Below are 27,424 nucleotides of genomic sequence, written 5' to 3' on the forward strand. Positions count from 1 at the left end.
GAAACTACATTCTATGGTTGGATTATTAAATCGAATATGCCCCTTTTTATTAAGTCTGGTAATCTAAGAATTAGGGAACAGACACCCTAATTGACGCGAACTCTAAAGATAGATCTATCGGGCCCAACAAGCCCATCCAAAGTACCGGATGCTTTAGTACTTCGAAATTTATATCATGTCCGAAGGAGGATCCCGGAATGATGGGGATATTCTTATATGCATATTGTGAATGTCGGTTACCAGGTGTTCAATCCATATGAATGATATTTTTGTCTCTATGCATGGGACTTATGTTTATGAGGACTGGAAATATGAAATCTTGTGGTCTATTAAAATTATGAAATGATTATTTATGTTAAACTAATGAACTCACCAACCTTTTGGTTGACACTTGAAAGCATGTTTATTCTCAGGTATGAAAGAAATCTTCCACTGTGCATTTGCTCAATTTAAGGACATTACTTGGAGTCGATCATCGCTCTGGAATCAAATGTTGATGACTTCGTCCAGATGGATTAGGACGGGGCATTTCAGTTGAAAGATAGAGCAATGGTGTGGTGGGATTCTGTGATAGCTAGTGTTCTTCCAGAACAAGTTCGACAACAACACGTAAATTACAACCCGTGCATATCAATACGTATTGCAACGTAAAGGCACGGGAGAATTAAAGTTACTATAACCCCAAGGTAATAGTAAAAATAAATAAAATCCTCCGGGGTAGGTGAAAAAAAGAACGACATATATGAAAGTTAGGAGTATATCAAGAATCAGTACTGGATGGAGCATATTAATGAATGCTTTAAAGTATGTGTTGAGGGAGAAAGAATAGAAGGTGTGAGTTGTAAGGAAACGACCGGGGTGGATTTATAGTAAAATATCTGACAAAGAAATCAAAACAGATGATCGCATTCAAAGCGGATCCTAATTTCCTTAATCGCTGAAGAATCAAATCTTGTATAGATTACAAAGATTTTCTTTACTCCAGAGATCAACCGTGATGACGTCAAAAGATGAGACAAATCACTATTTTCTCATTTCACTCTTTTGAGATAGCTTCACTCGTACTCTTCACAAAATCAAATTATTTTTTTTATATTACTCGGTGATGATAAAACTCTATTTATTAACTCATATTCGTCATGAAAACATTCCTAATGTTAACCATGACAGCCTCGATCAAATTTCGGGGACGAAATTTCTTTAACGGGTAGGTACTGTGACGACCTAGAAATTTCTGACCAAATTTAAACTCTATCTTTATATTATTCCGACACGATAAGCAAAGTTTGTTAAGTTTAAATCTCAAAATTTTTAAACTTTGTTAATACATTCATTTAACCTTGACCAGACCTTGACGATTCATGAACCATTATAAATGAATATGAATATATGTGTATATATATATATGTACATATTATTACTTGAAAACGTTAACAAAGTATTAGATATATAATATTTTACCTAAACGTAATTGTTTCAATATAAACTTATTTATCGACGAGATTAAAAGATAGAATTATCAGATATATTGATATATGATTACGAGTCATTGTTGAGAGGTCCACATTGATTTGAGAAATCTTTCCATTTTAGCAATATTCGGAAAATGGTAAAGTGATTTACAAGTAAGAACAAATTGTCAATTTTCGAAGGTTAGACAAAGGTTAGTGGAGGATTGAATTTCATAATACTCGATTAATCTATTTTCAAACGTGTGAAAACACTTTTCGATATAATAGAACTTGTCTATTTAAAATGTCTTTGATTAAATAATGTGAGTCGGAATATTAGTCGTTAAATATACAAATAACTTGCAACGTGTATTTAAAACATGTTTATGTATATTAGATATATTTGATTTCAAATTAATTAAGTAAATGATTGTAACACTCGCTTATTGATTCGATTGATATTTAGATATGTCAATTAGTACGTTAAGAAGTTAAAATAAACGCTAGCACATAAATGAACTATACTTAGTTAAGTTTTAAAATGAAAACGTTATATGATTAATAATTCCTATTATGTAAACGATCTAAAATGTTACTTTGAAATTTAATTAGTATTTGAAAAACTAAATATTATTAAATAGATATTTCAAAAATATATAAATTAATATTTCTAAATGAATATGTATGTAAATATATATATATTTTTACAAAATGATAAAATATAATATTAACCTTGATATATAAACGTTTTGATTTAAAAATACTATTTTATATATAAGTATATATATCGAAACGACGATTTATAGATGCAAATGACCAAAACACTCAAAAGATTGAGTTACACTTTCAGTGGGTTAGTTTTTAATAATTTAAGTCTAATTATTAATAAAGTAAAGTGCGAGTTTTCTAAGCGTACGAAAATGAGTTCGAGAAATCGAAAACGGGACATTAGTCGAACGACAACGTACGAGTCATCGAGACAAAAATTACAAGTCAACTATGCACGTAAATATAATATAATATATAAATATAACTTTCAAGATGATGGGAAGTGAATGTAGTCCAGCTAAATCTCACTTTCATCTACAAATATATTTAATAATTGATTGATTGATTAATATATATACTTACGTCAGTACGTTTCCTACTAAAATTCTTATAGGATTCATTTGAAAACAAAATATAAAAAAAATAACATTTAAGGGGCACTAGGAAGTAGCAAACAAGAAGGTTAACAAAACGATATGTATTATTATTTTATATTCAGTATCTAGAAGTTATTGACTCATGTTTGAGTTGGTTAAGAGTGGAAATGTAAAGCTAGTCATTATGAATGTTAGGTTGTGTAGTACTTAGCTATCATAGAGTTGTTATTACCAATTTATTATCAACTAATTAGTAAAAACCTTCCCTACTTTGTTAGTCGAATAAAACACTCAAGGTGGGGTCTGCATTCCAAAAGAGTAAAATAATAATAATAATAATAATAATAATAATAATAATAATAATAATAATAATAATAACAATAATAATAATAATAATAATAATAATAATAAAGCAAAAGCTAATTCTAATCTTATCGTTTAGTTTACCGTATGTAGTGTTTTAAGTCAACATTGTGATGTGTAAATATAATCATTCAAACTATGGTGGACGATTCTTATTTGGAGTATAGTACTAATAAAACAAATAAGTATTTTAAGTACTGAAAAAAATTGTTTACATTAACGTATATATTTTTTTTCAACTTAGAATCGATATGTATTAAAAGAAGTATCATCATTCCACGATCATCTCCATCTTCATATTATTATTATTATATGTGTATATATAGATCACCATATTCATATTATGCACCTAACACTATTATTTTGGTCAAAGTATGTAAAAATTAATTTAATAAAATATACTCTGTAAACCACGTGACTCATATATCATGTCAAACAACTAAAATACAATATATCACAAACTAATTAATTAAAATATTGAGAGGATAATTGTGATTACGCTAGAAAATAATTTAGTAGGTTTTAAGTAGCCCATAGTAATTAATTTAAGATTAAGATGTGTAGACAACTCACAATTCCATATAGCTTTCACCTCGTGGAGTCCGCTTATATATATAATATAATACTAATACTAATATTAAGGTTATAATAAGAAAACCATAACACATAGCAATCAAGAACCCACGCAAAATATACGGAGTACTTATGAAGCTCTCTTTTCATTCCTAGTAAACTGATCGGCTTTCAACTGATAAACGACAGTAGACTAACTTTTAGGTATGGATTCTTCTATTTTTTTTCCCTGAAAGTGCTTAAATTCATATTGATTTGTATGAATGTTTATTTTTTTATATTTTTATTTTTTTAAACTATTATTGATTTCTAAACTTGTACTGAAATATACATTAGTTTATGATGTTTGGTACGAAACTGCTTATTTATTCATATGATATTAATTCATATTCAATCTTGTTTACTTAAACTATTTTATATAAATCATCTTTTTATTTATTTTGGTTAATATTGTTTAGTACGAATCTCCAAATTCTTTTACTAAAAACTATTTTAGTTCATGTTGATTTTTAAGTAATTCCTTTTTTAGTATATATCGAGACTTCAAATATTATACTAATACACTATAATATGTAATTTTTTTTTACTCACTTGAGATCCTAAGTTAGCGAAAATCAGAGAAGATTAAGTTAATTTTTATATCTATAATAAATCTAACTAAATAAACTTAGACTAATTGATTTAAAGCATGGTTTTGGTTAGATGTCGATGTTAAATTTTTTTTTTTTTAAACTCATAGTTATAACCAATTATTGTAATTAACTATTAATATACAAATCAGAAAATCTATATAAGAACTTGATAGTTAAAGCTAAGGGGTGTAAAATACTATTAAATTTTACAAGAAAATACTTTTAAATACGATAAAATTTTACACAAGATATTTATTTATTTATAGAATGGATATACTTAAACCTTGCTACAACACTTATAGGCAGTGTACCTAATCGTACAGTAGTGTAGTTTTTAGTAAGTCCGGTTCGTTCCACAGGGAATCTTTAAACAAAGCTTAACGTTATATTAGTTTTAATTTATAAAAATACAAATATATATAAGTAATATTATTATTATAAAGGGGGGTTTTTACCGTTTAATGACCGGTTTGTCGATTTTTAAAACTTTAGTCGTAGTTAAAACCTAATGTAAAATATTAAATAAATATAACTTAATTTAAAGCGTAAAGTAAATAACGATAATGAAATTGCGATAAATAAAAGTGCGATAAAATAAAATTGCGATAATTAAAAAGTACGATAATTAAAAGTGCAATTAAATACAATAACAATAAATAAAAGTGCAATTAAATACAATAATAATAAATAAAAGTGCGATAATTAGAAGTGCAATTAAATATGAAAATAAAGGAATTATGCTTATTTAAACTTCCATAATCATGATGTTTGACGTGTTGATTTTAGTTTATTCCCATGGGTTAATTGTTCTTTGTCCTATATTATTTAATATGTCCATACGGATTTGTCCATAATAGTCCATCAGTCATAAATATAAAGAGCGAAAGCCTTCATCAAATTATTCTTATTCCCGAAGTCAAATATTCCAACTAATTGGGGATTCGAATTGTAACAAGGTTTTAATACTTTGTTTAATGAATACACCAGGTTATCGACTGCGTGTAAACCAAGGTTTTACTACTTTGTTAACAATTACACCAATTACCCTTGAATGTAATTCACCCCTGTTTCAACAAGTCTATTAACTATTAATCCAGTTCCGTGTCCGGTAAAATGAATAATTATTGGTATTTATAGATATCCCGCCCACCGTACCCAGTCAAGCGTATGTGGTTATATATAAATAAGTCAAATTATAAGTTTGTATATTAAATTAACAAGGTATTGTTTAGTTAATATAAAACCCATTAATAGCCCATAGTCTAATTTCCACAAGTGTCGTTCTTTTATCCAAACCCCAATTATGGTACAAAGCCCAATTACCCAATTTTAATATTTTTAGCCCAACATCATGATTACTTCGAATTAAATAAGCATAATAATAACTTAGCTACGAGACATTAAATTAAAAAGGTTGAACATAACTTACAATGATTAAAAATAGCGTAGCGTTACACGGACAGAATTTCGACTTACACCCTTACAACATTCGCTAACATACCCTTATTATTAGGATTTAAAATTAAAATTAAAATTAAAATTAAAATATAAATATAAATATTTACGTATATATATAGAGAGATGGATGGAATTTTGGATATTTTTACGATCAGAATGCGCGAGCTGTATAGGCAGTTTCATAATTTGGGCTCCGCGACTCGCGGCCTTTTTCCTCTTCGAACTCCGCAAGTCGCGGAGATCGTAAAACCATCTCACACCATTTTGTCTTTTAATTTGCCGACGGTTTATAATATATTATATAATATATAAATAATTATAAGAATTATTTAAATATTATATTATATTTATGTGCATAGTTGACTTGTAATTTTTAGTCCGTTGCGTCGAGCGTTGAGAGTTAACTCTGGTCCCGGTTCCGGATTTTCGGACGTCCTTGCGTACAATTTAATATCTTGTACTTTGCGTTTTGAATCTTGTACTCTTGTAATTTCTGAGACGTTTCTTATCAATAATTGGAACCTCTTTGATTGTATTTTGTACTTTTGAGCTTTTTGGTCGTTTACGTCTTCAATTCGTCGAATCTGTCTTTTGTCTTCACCTTTTATTATTTAAACGAATATCACTTGTAAATAGAATAATTGCAACTAAAAGCTTGTCTTTCTTGAGGAATAATGCTATGAAATATATGTTCGTTTTTAGCATTATCAAATATTCCCACACTTGAGCGTTGCTTGTCCTCAAGCAATATAGTCTTGAAATACTAGAATCACTTCTTTATTCTTCACACTTTGTACATCAGTGATTTCTATATGGCGGTATAAACAATGGTAGTAACGTTATGATTTACAGTCCCACATGACTATAAAAAATTAGATCCTTTAGGAAATTGGATCTTTATGAAAACATTTGATCTTTTGAAAATTAAATCTAGTTTTTACCCTAGATAAGTTTTCCGGAATAACCCTTCACCGGTGTTTGCAAATTCTTTTTGTAGGTTTGGTGGGTTTCAGATTTGAAAATTTTAGCTCAAAACTTGCGGTTTTGTGTCACCCACTTGCTAACCTTGTATTGGGAAAGCAACACGTCCAGTATACTTGCTCCGTATATTACCTTTCGGTAAACTACCGTCCGGTTGTAAAGGAAAGCGTTGAACAAGCAACTGTTAAGGCAATGTCCCCTGATATGCTTTTAATTATGGTCTATAACGTGTCGGACGCAATTACTATCCTTGGTAGGAGCAATAGTAAAGCTCACCCTTATAATTTTTCGGTCTGGCACAAGGTCCTGTCTTTGACCATGCTATGCAACCACCGTTCTTACGGTTGACACCCGATTTAGTTCAGGTGACCTAATGAATTCCAGGTGAATTCCTAGGATTTTACTTTCAATGGTAATGAACGCATTGAAAATAGGTTTTCAGAAAACAAATCGGTTTGTAATTTTGATCAAAATATTTTCTCGTTCAAGCTCGAGTTTAGATATCATTGAATTCCATGAGTTTGTAATTCTCAATCTTTAAGGTCAATCTCAAGGATTGAGTAATATCAGGCTTAAAAGCTGATTTTTAATCTTTAAGGAGATTATCCTTTCTGGAGATCTGATTCATTAGTCTTATCAAGCTAATTTGCACGGCATCCTCCCCATTTTACAAGACAGATCCTCTCATGGTTAGGATAAGTCTGACCACTTGGCGACCCTGTTTGATGCCGAGGTCTGTGGATTTCCTGCTGATTTTAGTGATGACTTTTCTAGATTTTTCGTCAACCTACAGCTGGTCTGGACGACAACTTCATGACCTAAATCAAGAAGCGCGTTTCTTTTTCGGAAGACTTTACTTCCTTTAAATGATGGAATTGATTCATCATGTAGATCCATCTTTCTTTCAAATATATTACAGTAAATCGGGTAAAACTGTTTAGTTTAGTCCAAAGCAAAAGTATCTTCAATTATTTGTTACAGAAAAATGTGACATATGTTTAAGATAACTTGGTAAATTTTCCCACACATGGCTTTTATTTTCTTTTCTTTGCCTTTTTATTCCATTTTAAATGAATTCTAACATTTTGGTTTGTTTCTCAATTTATGTCCTTTCCGAGGAAACAATAATTTCGGTGTTAACACCTAGTTTTATCGTTCATAAATATGTATAAACATGATTTTGAGTTCATTTAATTGAAAATTTTGAAAAATTTTACTAGAATTGGGTAGTCAGTATATAAGACTAGGGCTGTTATTTATTATCAGAGAGCACTAGATTCTAATACAACTACTGCGTTACTAGTATTTTTAATGGTAACCAAGTGTTTAAAGTAAAAATTTTTAAAATTCGAAAGAATTTAACCCCTTCCCACACTTAAGATCTTGCAATGCCCTCATTTGCAAGAAATCAGTAACAATTTAAATTATTGAGGGTGATTAGCGTAAAAAAATGATTAAATTTTACCAAAGTTTCCAAACATATTGTTGTTTGTGTTGAATGATAAATGGTGCACATCATTTGTTCATTCCGTCTTGTTGTTATTTCACATATATTTTGCATCTTGTCATCAAAATTAGTTGCTTTTGCTGAACTTAATGCCAGTCTTTGAAAATGCGTTGTTTTACCCTGTTGTGTACATAAGATAAACTGCAAACATATATACATATTTTTGAAGTTTGGTATATTACCCCACATTTAAAAATTATTAAAATCTAATAATAAAAGTTAGAAAATTATAAAAACTATTACAATATCAACATAAGTGCTAAATGTAGTAACATTACAAAAATAAAATAAATAAAACTAAATAAACTAGGGTTGTTACTGATACCAGTAGGGGTTCTATGCATAACCGTATGTGTTATAAAATGCTTCAGCTGTGTTATAAGTAGGATACGGTGGTTGGATCTCTATAGACCAGGGAGGAAATACGGGCGTTGGAGTAGGAATATAGTTTCTACCTATATGTTGGCAATGAGCTATGATTTGGTTTTGATGAACTTGCCAATCTTCAAATGCTCGATGTCTAGCATTTTCATACTCTTGTGAAGCTATAAACCTTTGCATTTCTGTCATTTCATTTCCCCTTCCCACATTACCTGGCTGTTGATTTCTCTCAACCTGTGGATGTCTTCCATTATATCTTACTGCGGCATTATTTCACCTATTCAAAACCTTAGCACCATGATATACATTTAAACCAATTGTATCTCGGGGTTCTGGTTCTTCGATTAATAATCCCCCCCGACTTATATCCACACCGAGATATTCAGTAATCAAAGTAATAAATATACCACCTATTATGCTATGCGTTCTCATCCCCCTAACCATAGCCGATAAATAATAACTCACACAATAAGGTATACTTACAGCGCTTTGTGGGTCTCGAATACACATGTGGTAAAACAAATCCTGTTCATTTACCTTTTCCTTATTTTTACCTCGTTGTGTAATCGAATTGGCTAAAAACCTGTGAATTACTCTTAACTCAGCTCTATCTATATCCAAATAAGAGTAATTTCTCCCTTTAAATCGGTGATGGCTAGTCATTTGACTCCATACACCATGCGTATCAAAATTTTCATCAATCTTCCTACCATTTAATATCAACCCTCGACAATCGGCAGATGCAAGCTCCTCAGGCGTATATATACATAAGGCCTGAGCCATGTCTAGTAGAGACATGTGGCGCATCGAACCTCCTAACAAAAATCTAATAAAAGTTCTATCGTTTAAACTAGTTACCCGATCATTTATTTCTATACTACACAATAATTCTTCACACCATACTTTATATACAGGTCTACGCATGTTGAATAATCTTACTCAATCGTTAAAAGTAGAATTACCATACCTCTGTGTAAGTAATTCTCTAATTGGCTCGGCCAATTCTACAGCTTCTAACGGTTCCCATTCTATTACCCTAGGTACTTCAACAGCTTTAGAATGAAGAGTGTGCAAGCTTCTTTGGTATTTTGGATAATCTATCCAACGTCTGTCTAATCTCAAGTTCGGGTGCAAATTTTCCACGTGCATATCTGAAAATGTCATAACTGGATGAGGTATATCTTGTTTGTAATAGTTATCAACATCCTGTTGTTCCGCATTTTCAGGAGGAGCAATGCGAGCTTGGGATGAAGATTCACCCCTTTCAGTCTGCAAAACACATCAAAAACAATTTTTGTACATCCAAATATGCATTAGTGTCAGCAAAATCATCAATCAAAATAATTACAATGACATGATCAATTTATATCAAACTTATGCTCATTTTCATATTTTTATCAAATCTACACTTTTTCAAATAAGCATATACGAAAATGTTCGTCAAGTTCATAAGCATTCAACTCAAATAACATGTCAAAATAATCATTATTAGCAATTAAACAAGTTTCATATGGAATTATCTCTCAAAAATCAAGTTCATGAATTTTAGACTTGAAAAAGTCCACTTTAATTCTCAAAAATCATGTTTAAGCTCAAAGTTTGGATCATTTAACTACCTAAACATGTTACACTACTTAATTTATCAATAATTCATGACAAAAATCGGCCAAAACCTGTTTATATCAAAAAGCCCCAAATTGCTCAAGAACACAAACCCTATATTACTCAAAATTTGAAGTTTAAGGCTTCTAATCATGTTAAATAGCATCAATCTAGGTTATACAAGCATAATACATAAGCAATTTAAGCATAATTACACTAAAAAGCATCAAAATCTAATTGGGTATAAAATTGCTCAAGAACACTAATTTTTGGATTAAATGGTATTTTGGTGTAGAAATTTACCGTTTTCCTTGAGTAGTTCCTTGATAGCATTCTTCTCAACATGATTTTGTGAAAGATTTGATGAAAAATGGCCAAAAATTGCGGATTTGTGTGTTTTTTTCGGGTGTTTTTTTGCAGTTTTGTGGGTTTGGGTGTTGGGATACTGAGCTGTTCGATCCCTTATATTTTTTTCTAGATTTTAGACCCTCCGCGAGTCGCGGTGGATTTCCCCTTCAAACTCCGCGAGTCGCGGAGTTCCTTTTTTTTTTTTTTTTTTATAAAAACCTTAACTTATAAAACAATTAATTAATTAAATTTAAAATTTTGTTTCCCTTGTTATTTAGGACGAGGTCGTTTCGGAACGATGTCCTAGTCCGTCCCTTGACAAAATTTTAAAATTTGTCAATTTAAAGCGCGGTTTTAAAAGCAAAGATTTTTTTGGGTTTTTTAATGTTTTTGCCATACTTTAATTCAATAATATTAAAAATAATGATAATAAAAGTTCTCGTCCCTCTCTCGGGTAAAGCAATTTCGATTCAACGATCTAGTCTTCAACTCACGACGAATTTTAAAAATCATATTTTTAACTTAGCGAAATAAAGTAAATTTTTGTTTTTAAATTCACACCAAACTTAAATTTAAAATGCATAAAATTAAAAATTCACACCAAACTTATATTATATTTTTGTTTTTATACATACAAACTTATATTAATTTTTTCAAATATTTACAATTTTAAATAAGTTTACAATATTAAATTAATATTTATATATTAATTTTAAAAAAACATGGTAAAAATAAAATTAAAAATCTTTTTGGTCTTTTATCCCACTTTAATCAATCAAATATTATCAAAAATATGCGCCCCTCTTTTCGGTAAAGTAACTTCGATTCCATGACCTAATTTAACTTATGACGAATTTTTGAAATATTTTGGGTTGATTGATTAAAGATATTTATACCTTAAGAATAAACGTTAAATTTCGCAGTGATGTAATAAATTTTTGTATGATATCAATAATTTCGGTCGCAAGACCTAATTTCATCGAATACCAATTTAATACTTTATAGCGAACAAATTAGCGTTTATTATCAAAAGGTTAAAAATAAAAAAAATAAAAACTGTACAGACTTACCTGTGAAATAGATTTCTTAGTGATATGCTCTAGTCCACTCATAAGATAGTCGGACTAATTGGTTTTCCATGGCTACATAGGCGTAACCTCGAGCATTTAATGTTTTTTTCTTCTAAACATATGAACGGTCCATCTCTGCATAAAGTAACAAATTCGGTATTTGAATAGGTTTGATTATTTGAACATTTACCTTCGTGTGACCATTTTTTGCATTTGTGTCATTTTTCAAGGTGTCGTGCTCTTCTTTTCACTGCGGATTTTGATTTTCCTTTACCAAATTGTAACTTATTATCTTCGCATCTGGATTCTTTTCTTACTCCGTCCAATTTACCTCTGATTAATGATACTATTTCACTTGAAAGTGTGTCATTATTACGTTTAGTGATCAAAGCGTGTAGCATTAGACCATGGTTTAGTTCACATGAAGTCTTCATTTCGTAAAAACCTAAAAAAATAAAAATTCAGAATGGAGGGAGAAGACTAGTTCTTTAGGGTCTGCTAGGGAAAGACCATTCGGGTTCCATTTTCGAGATCTACAGGAAAAAAGAAAATCTAACTCTAACAGAAATACATATTATCCTTTAAAAACTTGATTCTCCCCACACTTAGTTAGCTGTGGTATCGAAATTGTGATTAACTTCGTTGTCAACTTCCATCGGACTATCTATGTAGTGTTTAACTCTGTGACCATTAACTTTAAATTCAATCCCATTTGAATTTATTAATTCTACTGTTCCGTATGGGAAAACTCTTTTGACTATGAATGGTCCAGACCATCTTGATTTCAATTTTCCAGGAAATAGCTTGAATCGTGAATTGAAAAGAAGAACTCTGTCTCCTTCTTTAAATTCTTTTGAACTTCTGATTCTTTTATCATGCCATTTCTTCGTTCTTTCCTTATAGATTAACGAATTTTCGTATGCTTCTTGTCTTAATTCTTCTAATTCGTTTAGTTGACTTAACCGTAGACGTCCAGCTTCATGTAAATCAAGATTACATGTCTTCAAAGCCCAAAATGCTTTGTGTTCAATTTCTACTGGAAGATGACATGCTTTTCCGTAAACGAGTTTAAAAGGTGTGGTTCCAATTGGAGTTTTGTAAGCTGTTCTAAAAGCCTAGAGTGCATCCTCCAATTTTATGGACCATTCCTTCGGATTTGATCCTACGGTTTTCTCTAGAATACGTTTTAAAGCTCGGTTGGTATTTTCAACTTGTCCACTTGTTTGTGGATGATATGCGGTGGAGATTTTATGAGTTACTCCATATCTTTTAAGAACTTTCTCAAGTTGATTATTACAGAAATGAGTTCCCCGATCACTTATTAAAGCTTTCGGTGTTCCAAACCTTGCAAAAAGACGTTTTAAAAAAATTGACTACAACTCGTGCATCGTTAGTTGGGAGAGCTTGTGCTTCCGCCCATTTAGATACATAATCGATGGCTACGAGAATATAGAGATTATTATGAGATTTTGGAAATGGACCCATAAAGTCAATACCCCAAATGTCAAGTACTTCACATACTTGAATGACATTTTGTGGCATTTCATCACGTTAACTTATTTTTCCGGCCCTTTGACAAGCATCACAGGATTTGCAAAGAAGGTGTGCGTCTTTGTAAATTGTAGGCCAATAGAATCCAGTATCGTAAACTTTTCTTGCTGTGATTTGAGGCCCATAATGCCCTCCTGTTGGTCCTGTGTGATAATGGTTTAAGATTTGATTGGCTTCATCTCCGAATACACATCGGCGTATTATTCCATCTGGACAACTTTTAAACAAATGTGGATCTTCCCAGAAATAGTGTTTTATATCACTAAAGAATTTCTTTCGTTTTTGGTACGACAACCGTTTTTCAAGGAATCCACATACTAAGTAGTTTGCATAGTCTGCAAACCATGGAATTTCATTATAATCTATCTTCAATAGATATTCATCAGGAAAGTTGTCTTGTATGGCCGATTCATTTAAAACTTCTAATTCAGGATTTTCAAGACGAGAAAGATGATCAGCGGCGAGATTTTCTGCTCCTCTTTTATCTCGAATTTCAATATCGAACTCTTGTAAGAGTAAGATCCAACGGATTAATCTTGGTTTAACATCTTGTTTCAAAAATAGGTATCTAAGAGCAGAATGGTCGGTATAGACCACCGTTTTTGCTAGAACGAGATATGAACGAAATTTGTCAAAAGCAAAGACAATAGCAAGGAATTCTTTTTCAGTGGTTGTGTAATTTGTTTGTGCTCCTTGTAACGTCTTACTAGCATAATATATAGGTTGAAATCGTTTTTCAATCCTTTGTCCTAAAACGGCTCCCATTGCAAAATCACTTGCATCGAACATAAGTTCAAACGGTAGATTCCAATTTGGTGTTATCATGATCGGCGCATTACTGAGTTTCTCTTTAAGAATATTAAAAGATTTGATGCATTCATCTGAAAAGACGAATGGAGCATCCTTTTCTAGGAGTTTATTCATAGGAGTGGCAATTTTAAAAAAATCTTTTATGAAACGTCGGTAAAAACCGGCATGCCCTAGAAAACTCCTAACTCCTCTAACATTGGTGGGATATGGAAGTTTAGCAATTACATCTACTTTAGCTCTATCCACTTCAATTCCTTCCTTTGAGATTTTATGACCAAGAACGATGCCTTCTTTAACCATGAAATGGCATTTCTCCCAATTAAGTACTAGATTTGATTGTTCGCATCTAATAAGCATTCGTTCAAGATTAACTAGACATGTTTCAAATGTATCACCGAAGACTGAAAAGTCATCCATGAAAACTTCCATGCATTCTTCTATCATGTCGTGAAAAATTGCCATCATGCACCTTTGAAAGGTTGCAGGGGCGTTGCAAAGTCCAAATGGCATGCGTTTGTAAGCAAAAGTACCATAAGGGCACGTGAACGTGGTTTTTTCTTGGTCCTCGGGTGCTATTGGAATTTGAAAATATCCGGAAAATCCATCAAGAAAACAATAGTAACTATTTCCGGCTAATCTTTCCAACATTTGATCAATGAAAGGTAAGGGAAAGTGATCTTTTCTGGTGGCGTCATTTAATTTTCTATAATCAATACACACACGCCATCCTGTTACAGTCCTAGTAGGAATAAGCTCATTTTTCTCATTTGTGATGACAGTCATGCCACCCTTCTTAGGCACGCATTGAACTGGGCTAACCCATGGACTATCAGAAATTGGATAAATTAAACCTGCATCTAGCAGTTTAATAATTTCTTTTTTAAATACATCTTGCATATTCGGATTTAGTCTTCGTTGGCGTTGCACATACGTTTTATGACCTTCTTCCATAAGGATTTTATGTGTGCAATACGAAGGACTTATTCCTTTAATATCATGAATCTTCCATGCAATGGCTGGTTTATGAGCTTTTAACACAGAAATGAGTTGTGATTTCTCATTTTCAGTAAGAGAAGACGATATTATTACAGGTAATTCAGATTCACCATGTAAATAAGCGTATTCCAAATGGTTTGGAAGTGGCTTTAACTCTAATGTCGGAGGTTCTTCTATCGATGATTTATATCGATATCTGTCTTCTTCTTTTAGCATTTGAATTTCTTCTGTTGTTGGTTCATATCCATTAGCTATTAGTGGAGCTAACATTTCAGTTTCATCAACTGGTTCAGTTCCTTCTCCTAAAGAACATTCTCCTGTTCCTTGTAATTCTGGAAATTCTTCTAACAATTCTGCATGAAAATCTATAGTTTGAATATAATAGCATGTATCATCTGCAGATTGCGGTTGTTGCATTGCTCTATCAACTGAAAAGGTAACACTCTCGTCCCCTATACTTAGGGTCAGTTTTTTACCAAACACGTCTATCATTGCTTTAGCCGTGTTTAAGAATGGTCTTCCTAATATTAGAGGAACTTGAGAATCTTCTTCCATGTCCAGAACAACAAAATCTACTGGAAATACTAAAGTACCAACTTTAACTAGCATGTTCTCCATTATCCCTCTAGGATATTTTATTGATCGATCGGCTAGTTGTATGCTTATTCGTGTTGGTTTCAATTCTCCAAGGTCTAGTTTAGTGTATAGTGAATACGGCATTAAATTTATACTAGCACCTAAATCTGCCAATGCTTCTATTGAACTAAGACTACCCAGAAAACATGGAATTGTGAAACTTCCTGGATCAGATAGTTTTTCTGGTATCTTATTCAACAGCACTGCTGAACAATTAGCATTCATAGTAACAGCCGAGAGTTCTTCCATTTTCTTTCTATTCGAGATTAGATCTTTCAGAAATTTAGCATATCTAGGCATTCCTGAAATTACATCAATGAAAGGAAGATTTACATTTATCTGTTTAAACATATCCAAGAATTTGGATTGCTCGGCTTCAAGTTTCTCTTTTTTCATTTTACTCGGGTAAGGAAGTGGTGGTTGGTATGGTTTAACATAAGGTTTAGCCTTAACTGTGTTATCTTCATTAACCTTTTCAACTACCGGTTCTGTTTCCTTATCTTGTTCAGGTTGTGGTTCTTGTGGAGTAGGAATAGCTTCATCAGAAATTACAGGTATTTCAGGTGGTTTAAGTGTTTTACCAATTCTTGTGGTAATGGCTTTAGCTGTTTCATTCTGGGGGTTAGCATTTGTATCACTAGGTAAACTTCCCGGTTTTCTTTCACCTATTAACCTTGCTAGGTTACTTACTTCTTGTTCCAAGTTTTGAATAGAAGCTTGTTGATTTCTAAATGCTTGAGCATTTTGTTCATTGGTTTGTTTCTGAGATGTGAAAAACTGCGTTTGAGTTTCAACTAGCTTTGTCATCATATCTTCTAAATTTAGCTTTTTATCATCAGGTTGTGGTGGTTTATTTTGAAAATTAGGTCTTTGCTGATTGTAAGTATTATTGGATACTTGTGGATTACTAGGACCTTGTTGGTTTTTGTATGGAACATTTCGGTTATAATTCTGGTTTTGATTGTAAATTGGTCATGGCGGTTGATAATTATTCTGATAATTATTTCCAGGCCTTTGGTTTAGATATGAAATATTCTCTCTTTGTTCCATTGTTAGTTGAATACTAAGACAATCTTTTGTCAAATGTGGTCCTCCACACTGCTCACAACTAATTCGTATTGAGTGTATATCCTTAGTCATCTTTTCCATTCGTCTCTCGACAGCATCTATCTTTGCTGAAATGGAATCTCAGTCATGGCTAGAATCGGCTCTAGCTGCTTTAGATGATCTAATGATATCTTTTTCTTGGTGCCACTCATGTGAGTGGGAAGCAGTGTTATCAATAATTTTGTAAGCATCAGTTTTTGTTTTCTTCATAATAGAACCACCAGCTGCTATATCGATGTATTTTCTTGTAGTGATGTCGCATCCTTGGTAGAATATTTGTACTATTTGATAGGTGTCTAAACCAAGTTGCGGACATCCTCTCAATAACTTTCCAAATCTGGTCCATGCCTCATATAGAGTTTCATTTGGTTTCTGTGTGAACGTAACAATTTCTCCTTGAAGTCTTACGGCTTTAGATGCCGGAAAGAATTGTTTAAGAAATTTTTCAACTAAAACATCCCATGTATCAATCGCCCCTTCAGGTAACGATTCCAATCAATCTTTGGCTTCTCCCTTTAAAGTCTAGGGAAATAACATGAGATATATCTGTTCATCTTCAACTTCTCTTATTTTAAATAGTGTGCAGATCCTATTAAAGGTACGAAGATGTTCATTTGGATCTTCCTTCGGCGCACCACTAAATTGGCATTGATTAGTCACCATATGTAGAATTTGTCCTTTGATTTCATAATCTGGCGCATTAATGTCTGGATGAGTAATTGTGTGACCTTGGCTAGTGCGTTTAGCTCTCATTCGGTCTTCCATATTTAAAGGTTCCAGATTTTCCATGATCGAATTTGTTGAATCTGAATCACTAGAGGATTCTGATTTAATGGTTCGTTCCTCAACAATCTCTGTTTGAATGATTGGTGGTTCCGGAGGAAAAATTAATGGTTCAGGATCTATGAATCGTCCCTGAATATTCTCTGGATTCTCAATTGTGAGGTCGGGTTCAAAAAATGGATTATCGGAAATTTGAATTGGAGTATTTGTTCGACTGGATGACGATTCTAAAGAAAAATCAACGGCAGCAATATTTGCTAGATGTCTTGATCTGGTTACAGGTGGTGAACTTACAAAAGGTGGTGAATGTCTTGCTCGGTGCATTCACTGAATATCCTATTAGTTTTTAAAAGGAAAGAAAAATTATATAAGTTATCCAATTAATAGACTTTTCTGATTTTGCCCACGTTTCGAATAGCCAAAAGATGCAGTAGAGGGCCAGGATTCGTTTGGTCTCAATATAATTGAGTACTGTTTGGCTCCAATAACCCGGTCCACGTACAAATCCAACTATTACTACGAACCAGAAAATTTTGATGTCTATCAATTTAACCACTTAAAATAAATTTTCGTAATTTTAAAGAAATATAGAGAAGAAGTAGAATAAAAATCTATGTCCTAAAACTAGAATGGCGAGAAATAAGAAAGAAAAAGATTGCGCGTCGAAAAAGGTCGAAAAAGAAAAGGGTTGAAAAATAAAAGGCTTCGAAAAATAAGAAAGAAAAAGAGTGACTTATAAAACTTTAAAACACTCGACTAACCCAACCTTATTATTATCACGAACTTAAAATTAAAATTGCAAATTGAGATTACTAATTGGAGTGATAATTGATACATAGGTAAAAGGCGTCGAAAAATAAAAATAAGAAAGTAGCGCGTCGAAACTTAAAAAGGAACTAAAAACTAAGAATTAAAAGTTGCGTCTAAAAATATTAAAGCTTATAAGTAAAACTATATCCCAAATGGTAATATCTTAAAAAGGTACTAAAACTTAAAAAGGCGTCGCAAAATTCTAGAGCACCTAGATCTTAGTCTAAGAAAAAAGCACTTAAGGGATTTTACGGCAAAGCCTAAAAATCTAGAAAAAAAATAACTATGGCAAAAACTATGGATTAAAACTAAATATGAGCGAAAATTACAAAAGTTACGCTAAAAACGAATAAAAAGGGACAAAATATAAAAATATACTAAAAGTTGTAAAAAGTACAATTTTTATAAAAATATTATTTTTATATTATTTATTTATTAAAACTATTAATTTTATAACTTATTTAAACTAATTAAACTAAATAAACAAAATAATAACAAATTAATTAAAACTTAAACTAAATAATAAATTAATTAACCCTAAATACTAATTAATTAATAATAATAATTAAAACTCCGTAATTAATGCAGTTAGGGTTTCTGTGTGGCCCGTGTCAGACGGCTCCGCGAGTCGCGTTTGAACCAGTTCAATTTCTCCGCAAGTCGCGGAGGTTGCAGGTCCAAAAGAGGTGCAGGTCAAATTCGACAGGTCAGTTTTTTTTATTTATTTGTTTTTTTAAATAAATAAAATATTTATATAAATTAAATAAAAACTTATGTTTTAAAAACTAAAATAAAAATAGAAATACTTTATAATTTTATAAAAATCTTAAAAATAGATATATATATATATATATATATATATATATATATATATATATATATATATATATATATATATTTTTCGGTTTTTTATTTTTATGTTTTAAATAAACACAAAATATTTAAATAAAATTTATATTTTTATAAAATAAAAATAAAGAAACTTTATAAAACTTAAATATTTAACAAACTCTTAAAAATATTTATATTTTTATTTTCTTTTTATATTTTTGAATATTTAAAACGTATTTTTACAAAAGCGTATTTTTTTATAAAAGTAAACTAAAAATAAAAATCTTTTTTTTTTTATATTAGTGTTGCGCTTCCGGCTTTTAAGCTAGATTTCAATTCCCCGGCAACGGCGCCAAAAATACTTGATAGTTAAAGCTAAGGGGTATAAAATACTATTAAATTTTACAAGAAAATACTATTAAATACGATACAATTTTACACAAGATATTTATTTATTTATAGAATGGATATACTTAAACCTTGCTACAACGCTTATAGGCAGCGTACCTAATCGTACAGTAGTGTAGTTTTTAGTAAGTCCGGTTCGTTCCACATGGAATCTTTAAACAAAGGTTAACGCTATATTAGTTTTAATTTATAAAAATACAAATATATATAAGTAATATTATTATTATAAAGGGGGTTTTTACCGTTTAATGACCGATTTGTCGATTTTTAAAACTTTAGTCGCAGTTAAAACCTAATGTAAAATATTAAATAAATATAACTTAATTTAAAGCGTAAAGTAAATAACGATAATGAAATTGCGATAAATAAAAGTGCGATAAAATAAAATTGCGATAATTAAAAAGTACGATAATTAAAAGTGCAATTAAATACAATAACAATAAATAAAAATGCAATTAAATAAAATAACAATAAATAAAAGTACGATAATTAGAAGTGCAATTAAATATGAAAATAAAGGAATTATGCTTATTTAAACTTCCGTAATCATGATGTTTGACGTGTTGATTTTAGTTTATTCCCATGGGTTAATTGTTCTTTGTCCTGGATTATTTAATATGTCCATACGGATTTTTCCATAATAGTCCATCAGTCATAAATATAAAGAGCGAAAGCCTTCGTCAAATTATTCTTATTCCCGAAGTCAAATATTCCAACTAATTAGGGATTCGAATTGTAACAACGTTTTAATACTTTGTTTAATGAATACACCAGGTTATCGACTGCGTGTAAACCAAGGTTTTACTACTTTGTTAACAATTACACCAATTACCCTTGAATGTAATTCACCCCTGTTTCAACAAGTCTATTAACTATTAATCCAGTTCCGTGTCCGGTAAAATGAATAATTATTGGTATTTATAGATATCCCGCCCACCGTACCCAGTCAAGCGTATGTGGTTATATATAAATACATCAAATTATAAGTTTGTATATTAAATTAACAAGGTATTGTTTAGTTAATATAAAAGCCATTAATAGCCCATAGTCTAATTTCCACAAGTGTCGTTCTTTTATCCAAACCCCAATTATGGTACAAAACCCAATTATTCAATTTTAATATTTTCAGCCCAACATCATGATTACTTCGGATTAAATAAGCATAATAATAACTTAGCTACGAGACATTAAATTAAAAAGGTTGAACATAACTTACAATGATTAAAAATAGCGTAGCGTTACACGGACAGAATTTCGACTTACACCCTTACAACATTCGCTAACATACCCTTATTATTAGGATTTAAAATTAAAATTAAAATTAAAATATAAATATAAATATTTACGTATATATATAGAGAGATGGATGGATTTTTGGATATTTTTACGATCAGAATGCGCGAGCTTTATAGGCAGTTTCATAATTTGGGGCTCCGCGACTCGCGGCCTTTTTCCTCTTCGAACTCCGCAAGTCGCGGAGTTCGTAAAACCAGCTCACACCATTTTGTCTTTTAATTTGCCGACGGTTTATAATATATTATATAATATATAAATAATTATAAGAATTATTTAAATATTATATTATATTTATGTGCATAGTTGACTTGTAATTTTTAGTCTGTTGCGTCGAGCGTTGAGAGTTGACTCTGGTCCCGGTTCCGGATTTTCGGACGTCCTTGCGTACAATTTAATATCTTGTACTTTGCGTTTTGAATCTTGTACTCTTGTAATTTCTGAGACGTTTCTTATCAATAATTGGAACCACTTTGATTGTATTTTGTACTTTTGAGCTTTTTGGTCGTTTGCGTCTTCAATTCGTCGAATATGTCTTTTGTCTTCACCTTTTATTATTTAAACGAATATCACTTGTAAATAGAACAATTGGAACTAAAAGCTTGTCTTTCTTGAGGAATAATGCTATGAAATATATGTTCGTTTTTAGCATTATCAGAACTTAAAATATATAAATTTGTTTTATTTCTATTACTAGTTTGTTATATTATTTGAATGATATTATTGATATAGGTTTGTAAATCGGAGATCAACTATGCACTTGTTCAGTGCCGTCGTATGCACATTTACTACGAAATACATTATTGTGAGTTTTATTTGCTCTCTTTTTAAATGCTTTTGCAATATATATTTTTGGGACTGAGAATACATGCGCTGCTTTTATAAATGATTTATGAAATAGACATAAGTACTCGAAACTACATTCTATGGTTGGATTATCGAAATCGAATATGCCCCTTTTAGCTTGGTAGCCTAAGAATTAGGGAAATGGCCCCTAATTGACGCGAATTCTAAAGATAGATCTATGGACCTTGACACATCCCATTCGGATTACGAATGCTTTAGTACTTCGATTATCATGTCCGATGAGAGTCCCGGAATGATGGGGATATTCTATATGCATCCTGTTAGTTCAGTTATCAAGCGTTCACCATATGAATGATTTTTATCTCTATGCAGTTTGCGAAATGCCTGATATGAGATGATGTTTATGAAAAATGAAATGAAAATCTTGTGGTCTATTAAATTAATGGAAATGATAGTTATGATAAACTAATGAACTCACCAACCTTTTGGTTGACACTTGAAAGCATGTTTATTCTCAAGTATGAAAGAAATCTTTCGCTGTGCATTTGCTCATTTTAGAGATATTACTTGAAGTAATTCATGACATATTTCAAAAGACGTTGCATTCAAGTCGTTGAGTTCATCAAGAATATTATTAAGTCATTTATAGTTGGATATATTATGAAATGGTATGCATGCCATTAACTTTCGATGTAAAGAAAGTTTGTCTTTTAAAAATGAATGTAATGTTTGTAAAATTTATCATATAGAGGTCAAATACCTCGCGATGTAATCATATGTTACTGTATTCGTTCTTATGGATTAGGACGGGTCTTTACATGTGGTATCAGAGCGGTGGACTTAGCGAACTAGGTCTACATTAGTGTGTCTAACTGATAGTCATTAGGATGCATTAGTGAGTCTGGACTTCGACCGTGTCTGCATGTCAAAAGTTTTGCTTATCATTTTTGTCGAAAATTGACTGCTTATCATTCTTAGTCTAGACATGTCTTACTGCATTAATTGCATGAATAATTTATAGACAAAATTCGTATCTTAACGTATCTGCTAATTCATATTTTAGCGTATCTGCTACTATAAACTTTGCCTGACATATTCCGTAAATTCCTCCGTAATCTACGAAATCTTTTGCTATATATATATATATATATATATATATATATATATATATATATATATATATATATATATATTCTATGTAATTAGAATACCACCCGATAGTCGGAAAATCATTTCATTTCGAAAAATCCTTTATTCAATCGTACGAAATGGAATTCGTCATTAGTTCAAGTCCCTCGGATTCTGAAATAGAATCCCACTCAAGCTCCGAAAGCAGTGTGACCGGAATGGATCAACCAATCAGCTATCATCTATTCTAGATGAATTGGGGATGGGTTCGTAGCCTCCTCAATCATTGGAGACAAGAAGAAGGCGATCCTTTCCATCCACCACATTGCCCTCTTGGCGATGAACCTGAAGCACTTACCAGCGAACCTGTTCGTAATACCATTTTCTCTCTCATCTCCAGAGTATCTCGTCACGATTATATACTATACCAAATTCTAGATCTTATTTATCCGCTCGTCCGAACCGACAATCACCCTAGTGTAATAGAAGAAGTCAACGAGCTTCACGCTCGGGTAGTGGTTTTAGAGAATATGGTGCAAAGGTTATAAACACCAGCAGCAGCACCAACAGCATAACCAGTACCACCATCAGCAACATCAACAGTACCATCACCACCACCAACAGAAACATCCGCCTCCCACACTTCAACATCACCACCTATATCCCACGAGCACCAATGTCATACGCACTATAGATACCAAGGAATACCAACAACAACAAACGATGAAGTATTGCTTCATAACCTCATTGGAGAAACACTCAGCAGCGATTAGGTAACCTCCAAAGTCTTAGAGATTATCTACTCTAGCCCTAACCATAAATCAGTTGAGTGAATCAAAATGATAGAAGGAAGAGTAGAAACCCTGACAAGAATGGTGTGTGATTTACAAGCTAGACTTATTTTACCAACATCATGCATCAACAAATAACGAAGTATTGATTCATAATTTCAATCACATTGAAGAAATACTCCGTAAAAGTTATGTAATTTTTAAAGTTTAGGGATTATTCAATTCTAGTTTTAACCGTAAACCAAATGAGTTTAATTTAATATTAACTCATTAAATCTATGTTACATCTGAAGAAAATATATATATATATATATATATATATATATATATATATATATATATATATATATATATATATATATATATATATATATATATTCATAAAGACTGTAATAAAATTCTTTTGTACAAAATATTAATTGTAAATTTTTTTTAACGGGTAGGTAATACCCGAGATATATAAATACACAATTAATATGTTACATTCTTCGAATCTGATTCAGCAATCATCGACTTTACTCACTACTTTCACAACAAAATACATTCTTTTATAGAAATCAAAACAACCCTAGTCATTCAAATCCAATTACATATTCTGATTTTGAAATCTCATAATTCAATTCGAGATATAACCGAAATCATTACTCTTAGATTCCTACAGTTTTCAAAGCTATACTCTGATTTCAAAACTGTGCTAGAACATCATTTCTATATATAGAGTCCAGAAAAATATTCGTATCATTAAAAATTCTAGAACAACATGTGTGTATTGATGATTACGATCTGTGTTCAGACCCTTCGAAATTCCTGAAGACACTTCAAACAATGAACAATCGAGATAATGATTCAACCACATGTTACCCACAGTCTTGTACCTAAAAAACCCTCGAAACCAAAGTCATGGTTTAACACGTATCCGTGTCAGACCCTTTGGCATTTGTTAGCAAAAATAACTTTGCAATTCCGTTTCAAATTAGTCAGTTTTGTCACAGCTCCAGCAAATCAACTTGGATTTTCATCCGAAGTAGTCTTATTATAACCCTGACATATACGATTACCCTGTTGTTACCGGAGAACCTTTTATATTCCACCACATTATCAGCAGATGTACCAGCAACTTCATTACCCTTTGACTTTAGCCTCTACAAAAAGTCATTATATTTATTCATTAAAACCCTATCATATACTCATCCACATCTTGTAACAAGAATTGACATATCAATTACCAGGAATCAGCAATCAGTATTTTGAAATTTCGCAGAGTTTCTACTTCAACAGTTATTTATATACATATAACGTCTATCTCCTAAAACTCCATACTTCGAATGTGAAGTTTCTGAAAAACATCCCAATCTACGATTTAGTTCTCTGAAGTTTTGAAAAAGCTGAATGAAGCAGCAGAAACTGTAGACAACCGTAATAGTCAAAAGATTTATGATAAAGAATAGTGTGTTGGTAATCCTCAGAAAAAGAGAAGGTTTGGAACTGGAAAACAGATTGAGCAAACTATGAAGGAGGCTGTGGATAAATTACAAGGATGAAATCTACCTTCAAAGAATCCAAATGATTCAGTGTCTGCTAAAATCCTTAGCAAATACCTTGCTCCTGACTCAAAACTCTTGCGAATAATATTCTTCATCATCCTCTGATCTTAGATATTCTAAGATATCATCATATCTTTCATTATAAATATACTCCATATTTCTGAAGATATTTTCATAACTATTCTTATCTGAAATCATTTATCTCCTCGTGTTATCTATATCACATCATAAAGGAGACTGTCTTAGTTTCTAAATTTTGAAACCTTCGAGTTTAAAATATGAATATTTTTGAAGTAGTGTTGGGAACTGAAGCATGAGTTAGTATAATATAATGACACTTGATCAACGTGATTATATTACAGTAATTCATGCTGAGTTTCTAAATGGAACGTGATGATTCACAGATCATAACGTCATTATGTACCATGTTACACGACTCTTGTATTCTATTTAACCTCTAAACATATCAAGAAAATATTTTTCTTAATGATTCGGTCTTTTCCGAGATATTCTTGTAATTTGACAAATCAAGATCGTGCCATTACAATTCTCTTCTTAGAACATTAACTATGTTCATTTTGAAACCCATACATACGAATTCTGGACCGTTATTCGCTTGACTTGAAGTCGGGAAGAGGAGACAAAAATATGGAACTCTTGAATATAAAAGAAAATGTAAATATCGACAACAACACGTAAATTACAAACCTTGCATATCAATACGTATTGGAACGTAAAGGCACGGGAGAATTAAAATTACTATAACCCCAAGGTAATAGTAAAAATAAATAAAATCCTCCGAGGCTAGATGAAAAAGAAGAACGACAGATATGAAAGTTAGGAGTATATCAAGAATCAGTACTGGATGGAGCATATTAATGAATGCTTTAAAGTATGAGTTGAGGAAGAAAGAATAGAAGGTGTGAGTTGTAAGGAAACGACCGGGGTGGATTTATAGTAAAATATCTGACAAAGAAATCAAAACATATGATCGCATTTAAAGCGGATCCTAATTTCCTTAATCGCTGAAGAATCAAATCTTGTATAGATTACAAAGATTTTCTTTACTCCAGAGATCAACCGTGATGACGTCAAAAGATGAGAAAAATCACTATTTTCTCATTTCACTCTTTTGAGATAGCTTCACTCGTACTCTTCAAAAAATCAAATTATTTTGTTTATATTACTCGGTGATGATAAAACTCTATTTATTAACTCATATTCGTCATGAAAACATTCCTAATGTTAACCATGACAACCTCGATCAAATTTCGGGGAAGAAATTTCTTTAACGGGTAGGTACTGTGACGAACCGGAAATTTCTGACCAAATTTAAACTCTATCTTTATATTTTTCCGACACTATAAGCTAAGTTTGTTAAGTTTAAATCCCAAAAATTTTAAACTTTGTTAATACATTCATTTAACCTTGACCAGACCTTGACGATTCACGAACCATTATAAATGAATATGAATATATGTGTACATATTTATGTGTACATATTATAACTTGAAAACGTTAACAAAGTATTAGATATATAATATTTTACCTAAACGTAATTGTTTCAATATAAGTTTATTTATCGAAGAGATTAAAAGATAGAATTATCAGATACATTGATATATGATTACGAGTCTTTGTTGAGAGGTCCACATTGATTTGAGAAATCTTTCCATTTTAGCAATATTCGAAAAATGGTAAAATGAATTACAAGTAAGCACAAATTGTCAATTTTCACAGGTTAGACAAAGGTTAGTGGAGGATTAAATTTCATAATACTCGATTAATCTATTTTCAAACGTGTGAAAACACTTTTCGGTATAATAGAACTTATCTATTTAAAATGTCTTTGATTAAATAATGTGAGTTGGAATATTAGTCGTTAAATATACAAATAACTTGCAACGTGTATTTAAAACATGTTTATGTATATTAGATATATTTGATTTCAAATTAATTAAGTAAACGATTGTAACACTCGCTTATTGATTCGATTGATATTTAGATATGTCAATTAGTACGTTAAGAAGTTAAAATAAACGCTAGCACATAAATGAACTATACTTAGTTAAGTTTTAAAATGAAAACGTTATATGATTAATAATTCCTATTATGTAAACGATCTAAAATGTTACTTTGAAATTTAATTAGTATTTGAAAAACTAAATATTATTAAATAGATATTTCAAAAATATATAAATTAATATTTCTAAATGAATATGTATGTAAATATATATATATATATATATATATATATATATATATATATATATATATATATATATATATATATATATATATATATATATATATATATATATATATATATATATATTTTTTTTTACAAAATGATAAAATATAATATTTACCTTGATATATAAACGTTTTGAGTTAAAAAAATACTATTTTATATATATG

General features: G+C 31.1%; 1 long non-coding RNA gene across 2 annotated transcripts in view; it reads left to right on the top strand.

Annotated features, from left to right (window-relative positions):
- The first annotated feature begins 3,611 nt into the window (after positions 1-3,611).
- LOC139891840 (uncharacterized) overlaps positions 3,612-27,424 on the top strand; it is a 49,988-nt gene continuing 26,175 nt past the window's right edge. Inside the window, exons 1-3 of one of the 2 annotated variants that reach the window (XR_011773854.1) lie at positions 3,612-3,736; positions 18,793-18,910; positions 21,469-21,543. This is a non-coding gene — a long non-coding RNA (uncharacterized lncRNA). Of the gene's footprint in view, positions 3,737-18,792; positions 18,911-21,468; positions 21,544-27,424 lie in introns of those variants that run through there. The other variant, XR_011773853.1, reaches the window with a different exon arrangement.

Source organism: Rutidosis leptorrhynchoides, chromosome 2 (assembly GCF_046630445.1).
Source record: "Rutidosis leptorrhynchoides isolate AG116_Rl617_1_P2 chromosome 2, CSIRO_AGI_Rlap_v1, whole genome shotgun sequence".
Lineage (NCBI taxonomy): Eukaryota > Viridiplantae > Streptophyta > Magnoliopsida > Asterales > Asteraceae > Rutidosis > Rutidosis leptorrhynchoides.